Source organism: Mesoplodon bidens (assembly GCF_964165515.1).
Source record: "Mesoplodon bidens genome assembly, contig: HAP1_SCAFFOLD_381, whole genome shotgun sequence".
Classification (NCBI taxonomy): Eukaryota; Metazoa; Chordata; class Mammalia; order Artiodactyla; family Ziphiidae; genus Mesoplodon; species Mesoplodon bidens.
Window position 1 is genome coordinate 206,312 of NW_027671976.1, and position 7,411 is coordinate 213,722.

Sequence of the window (7,411 nt, forward strand, 5' to 3'; positions counted from 1 at the left end):
CCACGCAAGGAGCGTCCTTATTGCAAAGCTGGGGGACCGTGCCGAGGCCTCTGTGAGTAAACGTGTGCTGAGCCCCAGGCCAGCTGCTGCTGAACTGTTCCCACCCTTCCCAGGTGAAACACCTGAATATGTACAAGGGTTTGAAAGCCTAGAGGAAGGGCCGTGGAGCCACACCAGCGACAGCACGCAGGCCAACTTGGTGCCTGCAGGTCAGCCAGGATGTTCCTGGCCACGGGCGCTCTTCTGGAAGCTTTCCATTGCCCTGCCTGAGATACCCCTCCTGTCCCGGCCCCCACTCCTTTTTTTCCTTCCTCACCTCAGCCCGGAGAGATATTCCAGTGGAAGTTATGGGTGACACATCCTCTTCTTTACAGGTGGCAGCCTGGCAACTCCTGCCGAAAGTCCAGCAGAGCCCCACTCACACCGGGCCACCCACAAAGCCGTGGACCCTCACACCCTCCCACCAACACAGCCCCGACACTGCTGACGGGGCAGAGAATATGGAGTCAGTCACAGCTGCAGGGGCTATTGCTGCCTGGAGTGCTGTTTATATTGACCTCAACCCAGGCACACCTGGGGAGGGCTTGCCGGCAGGGTCAGGCTGCCCAGGTCAGCTAATCCTCAGCCCTCAGGGAATCACATTGCAGAAAATGGACCTCGCTAAGACAGAATATTCGCCAAGGTAAAAAAGGACACAATGCCATTTGCAGCACCGTAGATGAGTCTAGAGGTAATCACGGGACTTGGAGTAAGTCAGAAAGTGAAAGACACATATCATATCACTTATAGGTGTTACCTATAAATTGATATCAGGGCAGATATTTCCACGGAGAAGGGCAATCACAGATTCATTAAACAAACTTATGGTTCACCAAAGGAAAGGTGTGAGGATTGAATTCATTACGATATTCAGGTTAACAGACATATACAAACACTGTAGTCCTATATAATCACCAAAGACCTACGGAGTACCAAGAGAAGACTACTCAACATTCTGTCATAACGTACATGGGAAAAGGATCCCAGGAAGAACAGACATATGTATATGTGTAAAAGAACCACCTCTTGCACACCTACAACAAGCTAAACGTTGTACTCAAACTTGCTGTAATAAAAAATAAAAAATTAAATTAAAAACACGAACAAGAAGTAGTGAGACAAACTTGAGGGGCTTTCTCCTGGCACAATCCGTTCTACATTCCAATCTAGAACGCAACTTCCATTGAGGCTCTGCTGCCCTAGTAACCAGATTTGGTAAGGGACAACTGCTGCCACCTTGTGGCCGTTTCACACAACAGCAGCTTTAATCCCAGCGCTAATGGTCAGTGGATATTCCAAATCATTACAGGCCTGTAAATGACACCTGCCCTGAAAACAAATCCTGGGGTCATATATCGAACAAAAAGTTCAAAAGACGTCCATATTTCAAAACGACAGTTTCAAGAGGCATATTTCTCGCACATTAGTGTTCTGCTTCTTTTGCTTTCTTTCTTTCTTGGTTAAAAAAACGGGAATGGAAATAGGCAACCCTTCAGAATGGGTGAAAACGTTCACAAAGGAATCAATGGACAAATGTTTAAGCTCCAATATATATAAACAGCTCATGCAGCTTAATATTAATAAAACAAACAACCCAATACAAAAATGGGCAGAAGATGTAAATAGACGTTTCTTCAAAGAAGACACAGAGATGGCCTAGACGCACATGAAAAGCTGCTCAACATCACTAATTTTTAGAGAAATGCAAATCAAAACTACAATGAGGTAAGACCTCACACCTGTTAGAATCGGCATCATCAGATAATCTACAAACAACAAATTCTGGGGAGGGTGTGGACAAAAGGAACCCTCTTCCGCTATTGGTGGGAATGTAAATTGATACAGTCACTATGGAGAACAGTATGGAGGTTCCTTTAAAAACTAAAAAGAGAATTACCATAGGATCCAGCAATCCCACTTCTGGGCATATACCCAGAGAAAAGCATAAATCACAAAGACACATTCACCACAATGTTCATTGCAGCACTATTTACAATAGCCAGGTAATGGAAGAAACCTAAATGCCCACAGACAGGCGAATGGATAAAGATGTGGTACATATATAAAATGGAATATTACTCAGCCATAAAAAGGAATGAAACTGGGTCATTTGTAGAGAAGTTGATGGATCTAGAGACTGTCCTACAGAGTGAAGTAAGTCAGAAAGAGAAAAACAAATATTGTATATTAATGCCTATATGTGGAACCTAGAAAAATGGTACAGATGAACTGGTTTGCAGGGCAGAAATAGAGGCACAGAGGTAGAGAGCAAACGTATGGACACAAAGTGGGGGAAGCCATGGGGTGGTGGTCTTGGGATGAGTTGGGAGATTGGGATTGACCTGTATACATGTATATGCATAAAATAGAAAACTAATAATAACCTACTGTATAAAAATTTAAATAAAATTAAATTTCAAAATTTTAAAAAATAAAAGGTAGAAATAAAACAGAAAAAATGTTCATCCATTCACACTGATGTATTTATAAGAATGAATTATTTCCATGCTTATACCATAAATACAAAAAAGAGGAATAAAATCTAACTTGAACCAAAAAAGAAAAATAAAACTGAACCTAACAAGTTATACAGAGGAAAACAATACCCAGGCACTTGCTCCAGTGGTAAACAATTCTGAAATTGGTCAGAGGTGGGGAATCATCTTCCATACAGCCAGCAGCCCCGCCCGCCCACGCAAGGAGCGTCCTTATTGCAAAGCTGGGGGACCGTGCCGAGGCCTCTGTGAGTAAATGTGTGCTGAGCCCCAGGCCAGCTGCTGCTGAACTGTTCCCACCCTTCCCAGGTGAAACACCTGAATATGTACAAGGGTTTGAAAGCCTAGAGGAAGGGCCGTGGAGCCACACCAGCGACAGCACGCAGGCCAACTTGGTGCCTGCAGGTCAGCCAGGATGTTCCTGGCCACGGGCGCTCTTCTGGAAGCTTTCCATTGCCCTGCCTGAGATACCCCTCCTGTCCCGGCCCCCACTCCTTTTTTTCCTTCCTCACCTCAGCCCGGAGAGATATTCCAGTGGAAGTTATGGGTGACACATCCTCTTCTTTACAGGTGGCAGCCTGGCAACACCAGCCGAAAGTCCAGCAGAGCCCCACTCACACCGGGCGACCCACAAAGCCGTGGACCCTCACACCCTCCCACCAGCACAGCCCCGAGACTGCTGACGGGGCAGAGAATATGGAGTCAGGCACAGCTGCAGGGGCTATTGCTGCCTGGAGGGCTGTTTATATTGACCTCAACCCAGGCACACCTGGGGAGGGCTTGCCGGCAGGGTCAGGCTGCCCAGGTCAGCTAATCCTCAGCCCTCAGGGAATCACATTGCAGAAAATGGACCTCGCTAAGACAGAATATTCGCCAAGGTAAAAAAGGACACAATGCCATTTGCAGCACCGTAGATGAGTCTAGAGGTAATCACGTGACTTGGAGTAAGTCAGAAAGTGAAAGACACATATCATATCACTTATAGGTGTTACATATAAATTGATACCAGGGCAGATATTTCCACGGAGAAGGGCAATCACAGATTCATTAAACAAACTTATGGTTCACCAAAGGAAAGGTGTGAGGATTCAATTCATTACGATATTCAGGTTAACAGACATATACAAACACAGTAGACGTATATAATCACCAAAGACCTACGGAGTACCAAGAGAAGACTACTCAACATTCTGTCATAACGTACATGGGAAAAGGATCCCAGGAGAACAGACATATGTATATGTGTAAAAGAACCTCCTCTTGCACACCTACAACAAGCTAAACGTTGTACTCAAACTTGCTGTAATAAAAAATAAAAAAATAAATTAAAAACACGAACAAGAAGTAGTGAGACAAACTTGAGGGGCTTTCTCCTGGCACAATCCGTTCTACATTCCAATCTAGAACGCGACTTCCATTGAGGCTCTGCTGCCCTAGTAACCAGATTTGGTAAGGGAGAACTGCTCCCACCTTGTGGCCGTTTCACACAACAGCAGCTTTAATCCCAGCGCTAAAGGTCAGTGGATATTCCAAATCATTACAGGCCTGTAAATGACACCTGCCCTGAAAACAAATCCTGGGGTCATATATCGACCAAAAAGTTCAAAAGACGTCCATATTTCAAAACGACAGTTTCAAGAGGCATATTTCACGAACATTAGTGTTCTGCTTCTTTTGCTTTCTTTCTTTCTTGGTTAAAAAAACGGGAATGGAAATAGGCAACCCTCAGAATGGGTGAAAACGTTCACAAACGAATCAATGGACAAAGGTTTAAGCTCCAATATATATAAACAGCGCATGCAGCTTAATACTAATAAAACAAACAACCCAATACAAAAATGGGCAGAAGATCTAAATAGACGTTTCTTCAAAGAAGACACAGAGATGGCCAAGACGCACATGAAAAGCTGCTCAACATCACTAATTTTTAGAGAAATGCAAATCAAAACTACAATGAGGTAAGACCTCACACCTGTTAGAATCGGCATCATCAGATAATCTACAAACAACAAATTCTGGGGAGGGTGTGGACAAAAGGAACCCTCTTCCGCTATTGGTGGGAATGTAAATTGATACAGTCACTATGGAGAACAGTATGGAGGTTCCTTTACAAAACTAAAAAGAGAATTACCAGAGGATCCAGCAATCCAACTTCTGGGCATATACCCAGAGAAAACCAAAAATCACAGAGACACATTCACCACAGTGTTCATTGCAGCACTATTTACAATAGCCAGGTAATGGAAGCAACCTAAATGCCCACAGACAGACGAATGGATAAAGATGTGGTACATATATAATATGGAATATTATTTCAGCCATAAAAAGGAATGAAACTGGGTCATTTGTAGAGAAGTTGATGGATCTAGAGACTGTCATACAGAGTGAAGTAAGTCAGAAAGAGAAAAACAAATATTGTATATTAATGCCTATATGTGGAACCTAGAAAAATGGTACAGATGAACTGGTTTGCAGGGCAGAAATAGAGACACAGAGGTAGAGAACAAACGTATGGACACAAAGTGGGGGAAGCCATGGGGTGGTGGTGGTGGAATGAGTTGGGATATTGGGATTGACCTCTATACATGTATATGCATAAAATAGATAACTAATAATAACCTACTGTATAAATAAATAAATAAAATTAAATTTCAAAATTTTTAAAAATAAAATGTAAAAATAAAACAGAAAAAAAGTTCTTCCATTCACACTGATGTATTTATAAGAATGAATTATTTCCATGCTTATATCTATAAATACATAAAAGAGGAATAGAATCTAACTTGAACCAAAAAAGAAAAAAAAAACTGAACCTAACAGTTATACAGAGGAAAACAGTACCAAGGCACTTGCTCCAGTGGTAAACAATTCTGAAATTGGTCAGAAGTGGGGAATCATCTCCCATACAGCCAGCAGCCCCGCCCGCCCACGCAAGGAGCGTCCTTATTGCAAAGCTGGGAGACCGTGCTGAGGCCTCTGTGAGTAAACGTGAGCTGAGCCCCAGGCCAGATGCTGCTGAACAGTTCCCACCCTTCCCAGGTGAAACACCTGAATATGTACAAGGGCTTGAATGCCTAGAGGAAGGGCCGTGGAGCCACACCAGCGACAGCACGCAGGCCAACTTGGTGCCTGCAGGTCAGCCAGGATGGTCCTGGCCACGGGCGCTCTTCTGGAAGCTTTCCATTGCCCTGCCTGAGATACCCCTCCTGTCCCGGCACCCACTCCTATTTTTCCTTCCTCACCTCAGCCCGAAGAGATATTCCAGTGGAAGTTATGGGTGACACATCCTCTTCTTTACAGGTGGCAGCCTGGCAACTCCTGCCGAAAGTCCAGCAGAGCCCCACTCACACCGGGCCACCCACAAAGCCGTGGACCCTCACACCCTCCCACCAGCACAGCCCCGAGACTGCTGACGGGGCAGAGAATATGGAGTCAGGCACAGCTGCAGAGGCTATTGCTGCCTGGAGTGCTATTTATATTGATCTCAACCCAGGCACACCTGGGGAGGGCTTGCCGGCAGGGTCAGGCTGCCCAGGTCAGCTAATCCTCAGCCCTCAGGGAATCACATTGCAGAAAATGGACCTCGCTAAGACAGAATATTCGCCAAGGGAAAAAAGGACACAATGCCATTTGCAGCACCGTAGATGAGTCTCGAGGTAATCACGTGACTTGTAGTAAGGCAGAAAGTGAAAGACACATATCATATCATATCACTTATAGGTGTTACCTATAAGTTGATACCAGGGCAGATATTTCCACGGAGAAGGGCAATCACAGATTCATTAAACAAACTTATGGTTCACCAAAGGAAAGGTGTGAGGATAGAAGTCATTACGATATTAGGGTTAACAGACATATACAAACACAGTAGACGTATATAATCACCAAAGACCTACGGAGTACCAAGAGAAGACTACTCAACATTCTGTCATAACGTACATGGGAAAAGGATCCCAGGAAGAACAGACATATGTATATGTGTAAAAGAAACACCTCTTGCACACCTACAGCAAGCTAAACGTTGTACTCAAACTTGCTGTAATAAAAAATAAAAAATTAAATTAAAAACACGAACAAGAAGTAGTGAGACACACTTGAGGGGCTTTCTCCTGGCACATTCCGTTCTACTTTACAATCTAGAACGCGACTTCCATTGAGGCTCTGCTGCCCTAGTAACCAGATTTGGTAAGGGAGATCTGCTGCCACCTTGTGGCCGTTTCACACAACAGCAGCTTTAATCCCAGCGCTAATGATCAGAGGATATTCAAAATCATTACAGGCCTGTAAATGACACCTGCCCTGAAAACAAATCCTGGGGTCATATATCGACCAAAAATTACAAAAGACGTCCATATTTCAAAACGACAGTTTCAAGAGGCATATTTCACGCACATTAGTGTTCTGCTTCTTTTGGTTTCTTTCTTTCTTTGTTAAAAGTACGGGAATGGATAAAGGCAACCCTCAGAATGGGCGAAAACGTTCACAAACGAATCAATGGACAAAGGTTTAATCTCCAATATATATAAACAGCTCATGCAGCTTAATATTAATAAAACAAACAACCCAATACAAAAATGGGCAGAAGATCTAAATAGACGTTTCTTCAAAGATGACACAGAGATGGCCAAGACGCACATGAAAAGCTGCTCAACATCACTAATTATTAGAGAAATGCAAATCAAAACTACAATGAGGTAAGACCTCACACCTGGTAGAATCGGCATCATCAGATAATCTACAAACAACAAATTCTGGGGAGGGTGTGGACAAAAGGAACCCTCTTCCGCTATTGGTGGGAATGTAAATTGATACAGTCACTATGGAGAACAGTATGGATGTTCCTTTAAAAAACTAAAAGGAGAATTACCATCGGATCC